The following is an 18,570-nucleotide window of genomic DNA, read 5'->3' on the forward strand; positions in this document are numbered from 1 at the left end:
CTCGCGCGGGAAAAACACCCCTCTCCTCTTTGGCGCGTGGGGCGGAAAATTTTGCTTTTTCATTCGAATAATTTGACCTTTTGCGAGAGGTTTTCTATTATTGCGGGCGGCGGGAACAGATTTTTTTGCCCCCCCCCCCCGAGGCAGGCGATATCCGAGCCAAATAAGTCTCTGGGCAGATCGGATATGAGCTGCACTGGTGGGTGTTCACTCGACCTACTACTACCGTACTTTGCAACAATGTAAAGTAAAATGCTAGCTCACCTATTGCAACACCCAAGCAACGATAAGTTTTGTATTACAGCAACGACGATTGAATGTCGACTTGAACGGTCATGGATGTTTGTACATGTATTCTGAGCTTTGTGAGCTTAAACGTTTTTGGAAGGCGTGCTAAAAACGGCATCATCGTAATGCTTGGTGATAATGCTGCTTAATAGCACCCTCTAGTAACTCAGGCGAAACGCTAGAATGGTGAGCACAGAAATGCATCGGAGCCTTACGACTTCATAGAAGTAATGCTGCGAGTCTGTTTGGCTTCGCGTTTTCGCATAAAAGTCAAGCTGGATGGCGTAGCTACCATGACAGAAATGGTAGTACGCCTTTAGTGGGTAATGGAGCCAGATTTTTAGTGTTACGTGGTCCTATGACTTGTGGACATCCCACTTGTTTATTTTGTATAAATAACCCCCACCAATGGGTACACTCGTATAAATATCTGGTGGACATTCTAACATAATTAGTGGTGTTACACCGACCACCGTGAAAACGTGGTTTATTATTTGTCTGTTCCACAAGTAAACGATCGCTCAGCTTCGGGATTTCGAATCTTTAACAAAACAAAACGCGCATTCAGCTTTTCATTGTGTGCGCATTAATTAAATGTTTCGAATATCATCGTGATTTGGTAATCAAGAGTGGTGAAGTCACGCGCACGCTCATGAATAACGTCGTCGCCCGCCAGCAGAGAGGATGACCCGCTCGGATTTGTAAAGCCGAAAGTTATTTTGCCAGGAGATAAATCGATTAGCATTTTTCAAGCAGCTTTGTAAAATCAGCACACTCGACCTTTGGTACGCCGAATCTCAACCGCTCACACTAGACAAGAATAAAAAGAAGAGGCAGCATTACAGCCAGCATTTATGACCCGTTGTAAAGACCGAATTACAGTATTTTGCCGCAATGAGGAAGTCCTTATATGATCATAATTTTAGGGTATTGTCGTAATAGAGATTTAAATAATGCATTTGTCAGGATAGTGTCAAAGGCTACTAGTTTCTATAGCTTTCTTATTGAGGCAAAATACTGTATAAATACCGACCAAATGTGCAACTGAGCGAGCTATCGCATTATCATTGGTCAATAAAGGGCATTCGTGCGTTTCATTAGCTGTAACTACAGACGGAGCGATGGATGGCCACCTTGGTGTTTATCGTTGCAAAGGGCGGCAAGGATGCGAGTGACAGAGAGCTGCCAACCATAGGCAGCGTAGATTTTGTCAATTGCAACGTCGCTGGTGAACCCCGAGCGTACAAACGTAGCAACGGCGTCCCAGAATACCTTGCGACGAGAATACGCAAACTTGTTGGCGCCGCGTTCTGCTGCAGTGAACTCTTTGGCTGGTTTCATCCCACTTAAACCAAACGGGTACACCGCCCAAAGCTCGTACAGATCCTTCAGTCGTTTAGACAGCCTTGCGTGTAAGTCTTCAGCTGCATACTCTTCTTCTTCTTCATCTGCTGCTGCCGCTACTGTATTTCGGGGCTGTATCGTGCAAGCTACTGGCTGTAGCGCAATACGTCGTACCACCGCCAACCGATTTTGGTAGTCGCGTTGAGTTTCAGTGCGCGACCGAAGAACCTCGTTCAAAACGTTGGCTGTCTTGCGCTGCATGCCGAACAGCTGCGAGTGAATTGAAGCGAACTCCTTACGCGTGCTATCCGCGCTATTGCTCCCGCTAGTGCGTTCGAGAGCACCGCTTTCGAAAGCGTCTTCTCGTACTTCAACGAGCTCAAGCTGCGCACCCTCACCAAGAATATGGATGGTCCACGCTCTACCGCATTTATAGATGGATTTCCTCCAGCATTAACGTAGGCATGCAAAATGCGCTTCTTGAGCGCAGCCGGTAGAACTTCATAATCGAAACTTCCGTCCGGCACCAAACTTCCCCAAAGATGTGGTAGTGCAAGTACACGTGCCACATCGTCATCCATAGCCTCTTTAATCACAGGCCCAACTTGATTAATTAACACGTCGTCAGTGAAAGTCTGTACACCGTCCTTGAGTACGTAGCGACAAGGACTAAGAGGCTCCGCCAACGCCCCGGCAGCTACAGCGTCTGGATACGGTTGAGTATTGTCAATGTACACATCGACAACACGCTTCCTTCTACGCCACCTGCCACGCCGATCAACATAGTCCTTAGGTAGACCACTTCAGCTTGTGGAAAGTGGATCCAACAAAAAGAAAAGTAGGAAGCGGCGGACGACGCGATCTCCATCCTGTGGATTGCCAAACCCGTAAAATGATAATGACGTCTTTCCGGTCATCTCCACATGCACAGCGCTGTTAAGAAGCACATAGACGCGAGGATCCATACCGCCTAGCACAATTTGCTCTGGTGCGTCGCGCTCTTCAGAATTATTTTTAGACCACCGTAGTTGGCAAGTCAGTGTACCTCATTCAAAGCTCAAGTATAATGAAAGAAAACCGGTACAAGTCAATCCTCTGTAAATTCATAGCCTTTAGAGCTGCTCACAGCTTCACAACTAGCACTGTCTTCAGTCAACAAGCGCTGCTGGAGATCACACCGGACGACGTCTGCCATTGGATGAATTATCGCGCTTTTGGGGACCGCAGTCCTACGGAAGACGCGAAGCCAGTGAACGCCCGAGCAGCTACCTTGGAGTATGCTAAGAAAGCGATCTCCTCTTTCATGCCACGACGGACGGTCCCGTGGGATCCTATCCGTAATGAACGTAGCCCAACCTGTTCGGAGGCCGTGAACGCAGTGATTAAGAAGGTGAAACGCAATGAGGTTCGCAGAGAAGGAGTGCAGTCGACAGCAAAGCGTCCGATCGAGTACGAAGAGTTTCTCGACCTACTCGAACAAGTCATTTCCAGAAACACGAAGGGGGTGCTGAAGTATCTAGTTTGTGCAGTGCTAGCGATGCAATGGTATCTTATTGATCGTATTGACGATATGATGAAGATGCAGTTTGACAGCTTGTCCTGCAGCATTCAGCACCCAGCGTTTTCGATTGTGAAAGAAATTTTCAATGCAACCGGAGGGAGGAGCGACTTACTTAAATTTTGTATATGACTGGTTGCAACAGCGGGTTAGATATCAAACCCTCTGTTCAACTGATTTTGCAGTCGATACAGCTGCGTTTGGCAAAGTATCAGCCTCAGACCAGCCGGTACCGTCCACAAATCAACCGATTCGCCAATGAGATAGCTTTCATGAGAAAAATACAATCTCGGTTGCAAACGACCGGTTATGTAAAGGTAAAGTATGTTAGTACATCCTCCGTCCGTAATCCTTTTGAGCGTCCTGCTTGGAATGATAACCAATTGATTGTAGCAGTTCCGAAGTTTGAGTAGGGTTTGCTACCGAGACGAAGACCGCATGTTGGTAGGCTTAAAATCCAAAAACGATTATTGAAAAAGCTAACTCAACCGCTCGGTAGATTTCTTAATGGGCCTTATTTAGACCTGGTCTCGGATTTGGATCAGGAATTCAATACCAATTTGAAGATAGATCAATAATCTTAAGTACGATTTCATGGAAAGGATGGGTGACATCGGTGGTGATGAACTGCAATGCGCATTTATGTGTTCTATTTAGATCAAGATAAAAGGGTCATAGAGCTGGTGAGAGGAAGATAATGTGTTAGGATTGGAAGTGGTGCATTAGCATTATTCTAGCCAAATTAAGGAGTAGACAAGTAGCAGCCAAAACTAGTGCTAATCGGAAGGCCAGATCTGCATAAGACCTCAATAAAAGGCAACCAACCGCTCACTTCGCCGACACTACAACTACTTTCTTATCGCTCACCTGTCTTGCATTCTTGCGATCTAGCTGTACATGCAGTGACTAGCCATGTAACGAGAGCCGCTAGAAATTTAGTGATCAATGCCACATTTGGCTACGTGTTTAAGTTCTCTTTGTAGCTGCTGAGACATCTGAATCGTGGCGTTGACATGAAGATCACTGTGAACCCAGTCAAACATCGAGATGACTGGATGGAGGAGAGCCTGGAGTCGGATTACGTGGAAGGAGAAGGGTGATCGACGATAGAAGCTCGTGGGAGTGCAAGGAGATTATACAGCGTTGATCCAGTGCAGCAGCGCTCACAGCTATATCCGGAAAATGACAAAGCCTGCTGTAAGAAAAAAAACATTGTATCGTGAGCCAGTACATTACGTGCACTGCACCCACTCGCCTCCGTTTGCACATTCGATTCATGAGCCCACAATTCCGAAGCGATCGTTCAGATTCAGTTCACCTTCGTTCGCAAGAAGACACCCGACAAGTTGCGTGTCTAGACTTCTATTTGAGGTAAGACCCGACAAGGCGTGGGAAATGAATCTTACGATTCTATTCGCAGCTTGAAGATCTGTGTTAGGCCCTACGCTTTCGTCATCGATACCCGCAACATTAAAATCCGAGCAACATAAATCAGAAGTTGCAAGAAATGTCAACACTCCATAAGGTGGAATAAGACTTAGGATTGATATGTTGTAAAGCCGTTTGGCTTTATGTTTTCTACATGAGTTCCTACAGCTCAGAAACTTTTCCCATTTTAAGATGATACTTCTGTGGGGTGCGTGAGATAGAACAACATAATCGGGCTTTGCCCGAAGAAGTTCTGAAATCTATCATCGTTTTTTGTTTTCAATGCCAACAATTCTATACCCATTAGGGAGATCAGGTCTGTTAATGTTTAGAAAGTTGGGATCTCCTGCTGTGATGCATCTCCTGCGCCTCCTTCTTAGCCCTCGATTAGCTCCATAGCCCTCGGTAGTTTCACAAACTACAGTTCTCGAATAGCCGCCTACAACAAGTACATGTTTCAGTACAGTGCTCGCCGTAAATATGTGTGCACCCTTAAATCCGAGTTAATTTTTCTAACAAGGTGTTTTCAGCTCTGAAACTGGATTGATATAAAAGAATTGCGGACGACTTGCGGCCATTATTCTGACAGGGACTAAATCGTGTGCCCATACGTGTTTTTTAAGATTTTTCCTTAGCTAAATAGGCCATGCGGTACACCGAAATACGCAACTGGTTATACTCTTTAGCATGGTGACTTTTGTTTGTCCGAGAAGTAAGTTGGGTATGAGCAATAGTCCCAAAGTTGAACGGTTGAAAATCATCAGGCATATTGAGGAACGTCATCGAAAGCCTAAGTGCTTAGCGTCTCAGTATGGACTACTCGAACGGTGCGTGTCGCCTGCTGATTAACCGTCGTCTGAAGTACTGTCCCGTACACTGGCGGGCGTCAGAAAATTTTGCGCAGTGTCAGCAGCAGGAAGAAGATGACACCTACGTACCTAAGCAAGTGTACGTAGCGGCATCATCCAAAGAGGCTCCATTTCATTTTGGGGGCGATCTGCAATAGCCAAATCGAGTGCTAGAGCTGCATGAATCGCTACAGCCCGTAGGAGGTAAAACGGATGAATCATGGCAAGAGAATCTGAAGTGTGCAAAAGAGAAGTCTGCGTCCCCAATATGATCGAGCTGTAGGATTGTGCTGAATCCTCATAAGGTGATGTTTTATCTTATCAATTCACCTAAAATCAAACTCTTAACGAATAGACATCATTGTGGATAGGTATACCTTTCCGACAAGTTTTTGTCCGAATATGATAATGTTCTTACAAAATTCAAGTCGAACAAGTATGTTTTCGATAATTTTGCTGTTTAGACAGCTAGGCATATTCCTAGGTTAGTAAGCCGGTGGGCATCATTGGTAGACAGCCACTAGATCAGACTGCACAATTCATAGAGACGAGGAGAAGAGACGGTACGAGCTTAGCCGCCTTTGTTCCTACAAACACGCAAAAAGCGCGCACCACTGCGATCGCCGTATTCAAGCGCATGCAGGATGAGGAGAATGAGATATGGAACCTATACAGGCTAGCATTCTCCCCGACAACGCCGTCAAGCGGTTACTAGTGACAAAGGATCGATTTAGCTTCTACCTCGCCACCAACGAAGATAAGAAATGTAAGCTTGCCCACATTACAGCGGCTTTGTACCACCGAAACGCTAAGTTGTGGCTCTTTAATAAGTATCCACACTTACGTGTGCCTTCTGTGCAGCGGGGCTGCCGTAGCTTTAGCGTCAGAGGAAGACGTTCGACTCAAAGAGTCACTAATATTAAGTTCCTTATCCAAAGGACACTAACAGCCCAAGACCAGGGCTCAAAGTTAATACCTTAGCTTTTATGCTTTAAAACCAGAAGTGTTTTATTTACTATTATTGCGGCCAAGCCGCCTAGGGGTAAATGTATCTGTTTAACTATCTAACATAGCTAAACCTAATCAAATGCATAACGTGTGCCTTTTGGCCAACGTACTGAGAGACCTTGTTAACTCTCCAACTTATGTACTGAGAGTTCGTTAACTCTCCGGGTACCTCGTACCCCTGTGTGTTCCACACCATGTAACCCCGTTACACTCTCCCCCACTAAGATGAGAACATTCCGTTCTCGAAACTCTCCTCAGCGAGGTCACGTCCTGTTAAGACGGCGGAGGTTACTACACCTCACACCAGCGTTGTACAGCTCCGTGAGCTCACAAACGCCTACGCATCGTTGATGCCCAACTTCTCGTCGTCGGCCCACGGCCCAATGCTCCAAGCGCAGCGCGCATCTTGCTCTCAAGCGGTCTCAGACCTACGCTCGCGCTCCGCGCCTACTCCAAGAGCTGCAAACCGCTTAGAGCAATGCTCTTGACTCATTCGAGTCGTCGACAACAGCTCAGCGGTTGAACCCTCGCTTCACAAGCGATAGGTCGGTGGTTCGAACCCACCAGGGCACAGCTCTCTCGTTCCATGAGCTGTTGTCCTTGAATGGACAAGCTTAAGGGCAACACCCGTTTAGCTCAATGGTTGAGCGTTGGCTTTGGAAGCCACAGGTCGGTGGTCCGAACCCACCAGGGCACAGCCCTCTCGTTCCATGAACGATTGTCCACGCTTGGGCAAGCTTAAGGGCAACTCCCGTTTAGCTCAGTGGTCGAGCGTTGGCTTTGGAAGCCACAGGTCGGTGGTTCGAACCCACCAGGGCACAGCCTCTCTCGTTCCATGAACGATTGTCCACGCTTGGACAAGCTTAAGAGCAATTCGCTTTTAGCTCAGTGGTCGAGCGTTGGGTTTGGAAGCCACAGGTCGGGGGTTCGAACCCACCAGGGCACAGCCCTCTCGTTCCATGAACTGTTGTCCTTGAATGGACAAACTTAAGGGCAACGCCCTTTCAGCTCAGTGGTCGAGCGCTGGCTTTGGAAGCCACAGGTCGGTGGTTCAAATCCACCCGGGCGCAGCCCTCTCATACCATGAGTAGTCCGTTCTCGGACTGGCGTACGGGCATCGCCCTTATAGCTCAATGGTAGAGCTCCGGCCTGTCAAGCCAAAGGCCAGTGGTTCGATCCCCGTTCAGGACACCACTTTCGCTGATACAGCGCATCCACATTTGGATCATGCTCATCGAGCAAGTTGTTTCAAAACAACTATGCGTCTATCGAGAAGCTTGTGCCTGAACCTTGTTCGGCACAACACGAAGCACCTGCTTCCTTCGGGACCATGTCCCTATCACCACGAGGTCTCTCCACCTCCTGCTCCCGCTGCGAGCTCCGCTCATACGTACGAGCTGGCTGCTGCAGCCACTGGTCAGAGCCTGAGCTCAACTACTGACCTGATCGCTCCCCACTCTAGTGGGAGGCGCCCAGCGCCTGGTGACGCTGTCGCACGCCATGGTGGCGCTTCGGCACATGATGTGCTCGGTCGTAAGCGTCAACGACGTCAGGAGAATCTTGCCGGAGGATAACCTCAAACTCCCATGAGTTCTGTGAGTGAGGTAACTCCTCCACTTCACCAAGTACTGGGTACGAACCCTGGCGTCTACGCCCGCACAAGCGTTCCACGTGAAGTGGAGCTCACCATGCTCATCGAGCAGAGCAGGAGGAAGCCTTGCTCGGCAGGGCTCTCGCGGGAGAGTCAGCACTTGCCGGAACGGCGTCTGCGTCCATACGACGTCGGCGTCCCCGATGCGAACGTTCACGTTCACCGCCCATCGGTCGATCTCGAAGAGATGATCCACCTTGTGGATAGGTTAGAGCCACCACTGTTGACTCACAACCAGGTCTCGGACCTTGAGCGTCCAGTCGCTCGGCTGAACGTTCAGCTTGCCTTGCTCCTGCATCTCGAGCACCTCGCTCCGCGACTTGTGGCTCTGCCACATGCTGTTGATCAGCCATATGTGGATCCACCACTTGCTGTCGTTCAGCCTCCCGTGGCTCTACCACCTGCTGCCCTGCAGCTGTCCGTGGTCCAGCCACCGTTGGTGCCAACGCCTCCGCGCTCACCTGAGCAGAGTCTTGATATGGCTTAAGCAAGCCAACATAGAAGACCGGATGCGTGCGCATCTTCTTCGGAAGATTGAGCGTATACGCTAGGCCCTTCCTGGCCACGACCTTGGACGGTCCTATGAACCGAGGTCTTAACTTCGTCTTGAAGACTGCAGACACTGCATGAGTAGGTAGGTTTTTAGCGTTTAATAAAACTTGGTCTCCGACCTCAAACCTCTCAACATTGCTTCTGCCCTTGGCATCTGCATGTTCCTTCTGCGTGTCTTGGCTTTCAGCCATAGCGTCGCGTACTTGACGCATTACGCTCAGTCTCAAAGAGACAAAGTCATCGACTTGCTTGCGAACCGCAACAGGGCTGACATCAGCTAGCCGCTCGGCTATCCCTCCCCCACCAAGCCCTGAGCCACTGCGTGGCGGCGTCAGTGGGACGCGAGAGTTAGCCAAGCCGTTCACATAGAACGGAGTGTAGCCTGTCGAGGCGTGCACTGCATTATTTAATGCGAACTCAACGAGTGGGAGCATCTGGCTCCAGCGTTTTGGCGCCTCAGCGCATACGCTTCGGAGAATATCCTCCACAACGCGATTCACGCGCTCGGTTTGACCATCGGTCTGCGGATGGTCCGCTGTGGACATGTCCAAACGAGTGCCGAGCACTCTGAAGAGGGACGTCCAGAACTTCGCGGTGAAGCGCGGGTCTCGATCCGAGACAATGGCCTCAGGCAAGCCATGTTGGCCCGTCTAAAAACAGCAAAGCTGTACCCTCACCATCAATGGTGTCCGGCACCGCCGCTAAGTGAGTCATCTTGCTCAATCGGTCTACAAAGACCACAATACCCGTGTTTCCCGCCTTATCCTTGGGAAGGCCAAACACAAAGTCCATACTCATGGACTGCCAACATCCCTTGGGGACAGGCAAACTCGCCAATGGCGCTGCCGTGCTCGGCGCGGACTTTGTCCGTTGACACGTCTCGCACGTGCGTACATAGGTGCCGACCCACTTATACATCTTGGGCCACCAGTACATCGAGCTCACCGAGCCATAGGTCTTCTCCCGACCTAAGTGCCCGCCCACGGGCATATCATGAACCTCATAGAGGATTCGATACTTTAGATCCTCATCATTAAAAACGACTACGCGAGGGTTATCCTCAGAGTCAGTGCTGTAGTACAGCAGGCCGCCATAGAGTGAGTATCGATGCAGCCTTGCGCGTAAGCGCCCAGACAATTCCTTGTCAGAGTCTTTAAACTCTTCGCTCCCAAGAGCCCGTAGCAGCGCTACGCACATGTCGTCTTGTGCATACGCTCCGCGTATCAAGTCAAGCACTGACGACGTCACTGTCGTGACATGAGCTAACTCGTAGTCCGGCCTGCGCGAGAGCGCATCGGCCACTACATTAAGCCGCCCCGGTTTGTACTTCACCTCGAAGTTATACTCGGCAAAGAAGGAAAGCCATCTTGCCATTCTCTGAGAGAGATGAGGCGACTGTGTCGCAGTGCGTAACGACGCATGATCAGTAAAGATCACAAAAGGCTTAGAGCCTAGCAGGTGTACCCTGAATTTGACTAGAGCATACTTCATTGAAAGTAGCTCTTTGTCATGAACTGGATAGTTCTTCTCTGCAGCTTTGAGCTGGCGAGACTCAAACGCGATCACGCGCTCACGCCCTTCGGCGTCTGCTTGTAGTAAAGCACAACCGATTGCAAAATCAGAGGCGTCACAGACGACGCTAAACGGACTATCCGGGTCCGGTAGCGCAAGGATCGGAGCCTGGAGGAGGCTCTCCTTCACAGCCTCAAAGGCTCCGTCGTGCTCGACGTTCCAGCATCATGGTGCGTCCTTCTTAAGGAGATCTGATAATGGCCGAGCCATCTCCGCGTAATTCGCGCTGTACTTGTGCAAGTAATTGGCTAAGCCTAGCCACTTGCGTAAGTCTTTTTGGTTCTTGGGAACCGGCCAGTCCACGATGGCCTTGACTTTGGCAGGATCTGCCCTTAAGCCTCGCTTCCCAATGAAGCACCCGAGGAAAGGTATTTCCTCCGCGCCAAAGACGCACTTGTCCAAGTTGGCATACAGCTTATTAGTGCGCATGCACTCGAGCACCGCTCGCAAGTGGTCAATGTGGTTTTCCACGTCTGACTTTTCGTGCTCAGCACGACTATGGACGAATATATCGTCAAAGTACGTTTGAGCGTACGCCCGGTGGGGCCTAAACAACTGCGTCACAAGACGATTGAACGTTGCTGGTGCGTTCGACAGCCCCTAAGGCATCACCAGCCACTCCCAGAGCATACCGCTCGGAGTACTCACCGCTGTCAGCGGAATGTCGCTCGCTCTCATGAGCAATTGGTAGTAGCCATCGACCAAGTCGAGCGCGCTGTACAACGTACAGCCTACCATGTTGTTCTGCAGAACATCCTTGCGAGGAATCGGCGTTTGCGCCGAAATAGTGGCCGCATTTAGCTTGTTAAAAGCATGAACAATGCGCCACTTGCCGTTCGGCTTTCTGACACAGAACGTGGGTGTCGAGTGCGGAGACTTACTCGCACGCACCATCCCTGCCTCGTGCTTCGCACGGAAGAATGCGTCAATGACGTCACACTGCTCTCTCGGCAAAGGCCATTGCCTTGTTACGCAGTATTTGGTTCCAGGAACCAGGTCAATCTCATGACACACGCCTCGATCCGGAGGCAGGCTTGTCGGTGGGTCTTTCGAGACAACGTCTCCATACTCCTTCACCCCCGGGTAGAAGGGATCCGAAGGATCTTTGAGGATCGCCGATCCACTTCTTGCGCTCAGCGCCTTCTTGATGTCCTCTAGGACCGCGTCGTCCACGACGGATGAGGAGTTCAACTCCTCCTCAGGTCCCAGCAGGACCACCTCGGCCAGCTCGCCTGCCTTTAAGGCTTTGCCAAACTCGGCAATAGACATCTCGTCCAGCTCTAGCAGAGCACCTGCAGCGGGCAGAGTGTCAAGGCTGATATCACCTTCTACCTCCCCCGTCACTCCATTAACGAGTGTATACAGCTGTTCACAGCAATCACGTGGAGCATCACCGCTCGACACGTTGGACACATCGTCCGACGTCGAAGACGTCACAGACGCCCTGCGTCTTCTTCTCCTCTCCCTCCGCGACCGAGCCCGGCCGGATGAGGGCGGTGTGGCGACATCTTCGTCACCACCACCGGGTGCAGCAGCACCATCACTCCTCGAAGAGGATACAGTGTCTCGCAAGACACTCGGCTGAAAGCCAAGAGGTTTTTGACCTTCACACAGTGAACTAGGTGTCACTTCACCTGCATCGCCTGGGCCACGCCCATGATGCCTCGACTCGCAGTCGACCGCGATCCTCGGGTCACGCAGCGGTAGGTCATCGACCAGATTCGTACCACTCAGTGGATTACGCGCCACTCCGCGCTCGTCCTCACCAGGACCCAGCAGTTGGTCATTGACCTGACCTGCACCGCTCAGCGGATAACGTGCCGCACCACGTACGCCCTCAGGGCAAACAGCAACCTCGTTGCTAACAATTTCGGACATACCAATGTCCAGCACTACGGCCGCCTCGGCCTCGTGCTCGCGCCAAAAGCGCTTCTGCTTCCTAGCAGAGGTGGGTTCATGACTCACCAAAGCTCCACTAGGAGCAGGGCGCGTCGCACCCAGCGTTTTCGACTTCCAGTCGATCATGGCTCATGACGTTCCAGCATGCCATGCCAAGGATGAGGTCATACCTCGCATCCAGGTCTAAGACCAAACAGCGTTCCACGCTATCGAAGTTCTCAAACTTCACTCCAGGGTCGACAGAGACCTTCGACACAGTTACCAGTGTCCCCGTCGCGAGACGGACAGAGATCGTATCTCTCGTTGGCACTTCCAGTGCCTCAGCATACAGCTGACTCCCTTCCAGGGTGGAGCGACGGGCGTAGTTGCCCGAGGCTCCCGAGTCAATCAAGACTCTCCATGGCTTTGCAAAGCCCTTCACGTTCGCTTGAACGACCAGCAAGCCCGGCTTGCACACACTCTTCTCGTAAGAGAGCTCAGCTCTCTTCGGGGCTGAGCCCCGTTGTCCTCTACCTCTTCGAGGCACAACAGAACTCAGTTCTTCCCCAGTAGGCCGCCCCGCGCCTACTGGGAGTTGCCGTTTCCCGGCGATGACCCGGAGGGTTGGCTCGCCGGAGCCTCGCGCTTCTTGCGCAGAGAGCAATAGGCCCCCAAGTGCTTAGTGCTATTGCACACAAAGCATCGGCGGATGGCGCTGCTCCGCAGCAAGAAGCTCCGCTTCTTCATCTTCAGCATAGCTGAGGTCCATCGGCTTCGGACCGCTCGAAGAGCTTGCGCTACCAGCGCTCCAACCAGGTCGCGCCGACCTGAAGTTGTGCTCGGCATTCAATGCCACATCCACCGCCTCTTCAAAAGAGTTAGGGTGTATACGGAACACTTCAGTTCGAGCTGCGCTCACACGAAGTCCCTCCATGAACACGGTCACGCTGATCAGTTCCGGAAGAGGGTCCGCCGCCATTCCGGCGATAAGAGTTCTCAACTAGTCCAATAAATCCTTCTTACCCTGGCGGGTAGCAAGGAACTTTGACCGGATACGGTACGCCTGATTAGGCGGCGCGAACACGCGCGAAAGCTGTTGCTTTAGCTGATCCCAAGTGGGAAATACAGCGTCAACAGACGTGCCGCACGTTAGTGCCCATTTGCGAGCGCGACCTCCAAGCCTGGAGATAACCAGCGCCACGCGCTGTTGCTCAGACTGGAGCAGGGCCGATCCCATGGCCATCTCGACCTCACGGGTCCAGAGAAGGAGATTCTCTCCATCCTTCCCCTCGAAGGTTTTTACGCTCACCATGAGCGGTTTCAGTCTCATAGACTCTTCACGCGTCATCGACGCCGCCGCCGTTGCGGCACTCATCTTCTCTTGGACATGCTCCAAGAGCGCTTTCTCGTAGCGGAAGAACGATTCCAGCCTTGCGGTGACCGCCTCTGGACCTTGCGATGCAAGATGAGCCACGCCCTCCGGGCCAAGCAAGGACATAAGCTTAGTAAGCGCGTCCTGCTGCGCCGGGGGCAAATTCGCGAACACGGGGTGTTCCATCCTCGCGGAGGATATAGTCAACCGACTTAGAAGCGGGATTGACTACAAGTGCTACCAAGTGCAGCGGGGCTGCCGTAGCTTTAGCGTCAGAGGAAGACGTTCGACTCAAAGAGTCACTAATATTAAGTTCCTTATCCAAAGGACACTAACATCCCAAGACTAGGGCTCAAAGTTAATACCTTAACTTTTATGCTTCAAAACCAGAAGTGTTTTATTTACTATTATTGCGGCCAAGCCGCCTAGGGGTAAATGTATCTGTTTAACTATCTAGCATAGTTAAACCTAATCAAATGCATAACGTGTGGCTTTCGGCCAACGTACTGAGAGACCTTGTTAACTCTCCAACTTATGTACTGAGAGTTTGTTAACTCTGCGGGTACTTCGTACCCCTGTGTGCTCCACACCATGTAACCCCGTTACATACTGAGTTGATAATGCAAACGCAAGGTAAGACATTAGATAAGCAGTGCTTAAACGATACAAGAGTGGCTTAATTAACAAGGCTTCTCATAGTTCTAAGAAGATTTACAGTCTTTGATTCACTATAGGTACAGCACAGCACGGGTGCATGTCGACTATTAAAACGCTGCGCTGGCTGGTCTGTTGTGGAGCTGCGTTGGGCCGTCATCGGACTTAGGATATTTAAGACCCCTTCCGGAATCGACCGGGGCTGGACCATTAAGAGTAGAAGCGCTGTTAGTTTTGATAAGATCACTGAAAAGTCGCAGTATGTGAAGATTCGGCGATTAAAATTCAAACCATAAGAACAGGAGATGATTTGCCAAAATATGAATGATCACAAGCATGACATTTTTTAAAAATCTTGTTCATGGCATCTGAGAATATCCCAGCGCTGTTCACGAAGTCTTCTTCGTTTTGGTACCGAGCCATAACTGCGACGACGTGCTGCCACTCAAGAGCCCCAACGCCTGCAAACTACGCTACGCGAATGACACGCCCAGGCGATAGCCGCTCGGATGCACCAAGGTGACGCTCGACCTCTGTGTCACTCCGTTCGGCGACAATAAGCCAACAATGGAGAAGTGCTGTACCCGTCTCCGCACCTACCCAGATTAACGTTCGACACAAAGCTTGCGTCGGACTCGGCAACTTAATTCGATCTACTGTGCCGTCACTTCTTTCACAGAGGGGTGAGCGCCGACATCGGCCTGATCTTTGAAAGCACCATTTCTCCGGGTATGTATTACCAGCTCTTACATCGCCATACCGGTGGCTGTAGACAACCTTCTACCATGAACCATCACAGACCTACACCGCAGTGTGGTGCTTCATTACTGGTACGTCGGTGGAGATCATGTACTTTTTTCTTGAGTCTGCTGTTCACGGTACTCTTCTATCGGAGAGCTGGCGTCACTGGGTATATTACTCTCTTCTACTACTGGTCGGTAGTTTTGAGCGCATCGGGGATTGTGTACCTCGGTCAGCTTCTGCTGTACGCTCTGCCCAGTGTGGCCAATCCAACGCTCGTTCCTGGTCCGGCCAGGCTCGCTTAGCAGATTGAACTTTCTTAGCACTAGTGCCCGATTGGTCTCTCTTCCACATCGCCTATATGCATTGCACTGCCTCGCCCGTGGCTGCATACTAAATGCAATGAATATTTCTTTGGAGCAATTTTCTAAGTGTAGCGCATATCGTGTGTTACTCACTATTTTTTGGCTAATCTTGACCGTTTAGTTTTTAATCTTTGTTCTATCAACAGAAAGTTGGCATCTCATTCAGTAGATGGGACGAATGAAACGCAACCTCGTCCTAAAGTTATACGTTTTGGCCACATTCACGTTCAGGAGCAAAGATGAACTGGATCTCTCCACCCAAGCTCGCCCCTACGAAGCGGGAGGTTGCGGGTTCGAGTCCCGTCGGACACTTCTCTTTTGGACACTTCAGATTCTCTTGCCATGATTCATCCGTTTTGCCTTCTACGGGCTGTAGCGATTCATGCCGCTCTGACACTCGCTTTAACTATTGCAGTGCGCCCCCAAACTGAAAGGGACCCGTCCGGATGATGTCGCTATGCTCATCAACGCACCCTGTACTTCACGTAAACTTTTAGCTCTGCAATCCGTCGGCAACATGGTCTCCACGCTTACTTCGTCTGTTGATTTTGGTCTGCCGCCGATCAATGCCTGTGGTTCTTGTAGCGATATGGGTCGCCCGCTCGCAGGCTGTGATGCGAGGACGTCCACCACTACCGCTTACAGCGAATCACATATCTAAACTGCCCGCCAGCGTGAGCACAGCCTTGGCTGTTGACGAGCCGTCCACGACTACCTGCCCCGACGTAGACAGCTTCGTCAGTCGTCCACTGTGAGCAGGTAGAAAGTCGAGCTTTGCTGGCCTGCCGCCAAGCAGCGGTGGACAGCCCAGATGAGTGTGAGTATGCTTCAGAGTCCGTGAGGGCTCCCGTGTGTGTGGTAGCGCGTGTATGAGTAGCGTAATCGATGCCTTTTGTGTGTGGCTGTGTTTTTCCCAACGTTGTCGCTGTGGGAGGATGTTGAGTGGTCAGAAGCGTCCCCGTGGCCCAATGGATAAGACATCCGCCTACGAAGCGGGAGATTGCGGGTTCGAGTCCCGTCGGAGACTTCTCTTTTGCACACTTCAGATTCTCTTGCCATGATTCATCCGTTTTGCCTTCTACGGGCTGTAGCGATTCATGCCGCTCTGACACTCGCTTTAACTATTGCAGTGCGCCCCCAAACTGAAAGGGACCCGTCCGGATGATGTCGCTATGCTCATCAACGCACCCTGTACTTCACGTAAACTTTTAGCTCTGCAATCCGTCGGCAACATGGTCTCCACGCTTACTTCGTCTGTTGATTTTGGTCTGCCGCCCATCAATACCTGTGGTTCTTGTAGCGATATGGGTCGCCCGCTCGCAGGCTGTGCTGCGAGGACGTCCACCACTACCGCTTACAGCGAATCACATATCTAAACTGCCCGCCAGCGTGAGCACAGCCTTGGCTGTTGACGAGCCGTCCACGACTACCTGCCTCGACGTAGACAGCTTCGTCAGTCGTCCACTGTGAGCAGGTAGAAAGTCGAGCTTTGCTGACCTGCCGCCAAGCAGCGGTGGACAGCCCAGATGAGTGTGAGTATGCTTCCGAGTCCGTGAGGGCTCCCGTGTGTGTGGTAGCGCGTGTATGAGTAGCGTAATCGATGTCTTTTGTGTGTGGCTGTGTTTTTCCCAACGTTGTCGCTGTGGGAGGATGTTGAGTGGTCAGAAGCGTCCCCGTGGCCCAATGGATAAGGCATCCGCCTACGAAGCGGGAGATTGCGGGTTCGAGTCCCGTCGGAGACTTCTCTTTTGCACACTTCAGATTCTCTTGCCATGATTCATCCGTTTTGCCTTCTACGGGCTGTAGCGATTCATGCCGCTCTGACACTCGCTTTAACTATTGCAGTGCGCCCCCAAACTGAAAGGGACCCGTCCGGATGATGTCGCTATGCTCATCAACGCACCCTGTACTTCACGTAAGCTTTTAGCTCTGCAATCCGTCGGCAACATGGTCTCCACGCTTACTTCGTCTGTTGATTTTGGTCTGCCGCCCATCAATACCTGTGGTTCTTGTAGCGATATGGGTCGCCCGCTCGCAGGCTGTGCTGCGGGGACGTCCACCACTACCGCTTACAGCGAATCACATATCTAAACTGCCCGCCAGCGTGAGCACAGCCTTGGCTGTTGACGAGCCGTCCACGACTACCTGCCCCGACGTAGACAGCTTCGTCAGTCGTCCACTGTGAGCAGGTAGAAAGTCGAGCTTTGCTGGCCTGCCGCCAAGCAGCGGTGGACAGCCCAGATGAGTGTGAGTATGCTTCCGAGTCCGTGAGGGCTCCCGTGTGTGTGTAGCGCGTGTATGAGTAGCGTAATCGATGTCTTTTGTGTGTGACTGTGTTTTTCCCAACGTTGTCGCTGTGGGAGGAGGTTGAGTGGTCAGAAAGCGTCATGGTCCAATGGATAAGGCATCCGCTACGAAGCGAGAGATTGCAGATTCGAGTCCCGTCGGAGACTTCTCTTTTGCACACTTCAGATTCTCTTGCCATGATTCATCCGTTTTGCCTTCTACGTGCTGTAGCGATTCATGCCGCTCTGACACTCGCTTTAACTATTGCAGTGCGCCCCCAAACTGAAAGGGACCCGTCCGGATGATGTCGCTATGCTCATCAACGCACCCTGTACTTCACGTAAACTTTTAGCTCTGCAATCCGTCGGCAACATGGTCTCCACGCTTACTTCGTCTGTTGATTTTGGTCTGCCGCCCATCAATACCTGTGGTTCTTGTAGCGATATGGGTCGCCCGCTCGCAGGCTGTGATGCGAGGACGTCCACCACTACCGCTTACAGCGAATCACATATCTAAACTGCCCGCCAGCGTGAGCACAGCCTTGGCTGTTGACGAGCCGTCCACGACTACCTGCCCCGACGTAGACAGCTTCGTCAGTCGTCCACTGTGAGCAGGTAGAAAGTCGAGCTTTGCTGGCCTGCCGCCAAGCAGCGGTGGACAGCCCAGATGAGTGTGAGTATGCTTCCGAGTCCGTGAGGGCTCCCGTGTGTGTGGTAGCGCGTGTATGAGTAGCGTAATCGATGTCTTTTGTGTGTGGCTGTGTTTTTCCCAACGTTGTCGCTGTGGGAGGAGGTTGAGTGGTCAGAAGCGTCCCCGTGGCCCAATGGATAAGGCATCCGCCTACGAAGCGGGAGATTGCGGCTTCGAGTCCCGTCGGAGACTTCTCTTTTGCACACTTCAGATTCTCTTGCCATGATTCATCCGTTTTGCCTTCTACGGGCTGTAGCGATTCATGCCGCTCTGACACTCGCTTTAACTATTGCAGTGCGCCCCCAAACTGAAAGGGACCCGTCCGGATGATGTCG

The sequence above is a fragment of the Phytophthora infestans genome, genomic scaffold (genome assembly GCF_000142945.1).
Source record: "Phytophthora infestans T30-4 supercont1.20 genomic scaffold, whole genome shotgun sequence".
Lineage (NCBI taxonomy): Eukaryota > Oomycota > Peronosporomycetes > Peronosporales > Peronosporaceae > Phytophthora > Phytophthora infestans.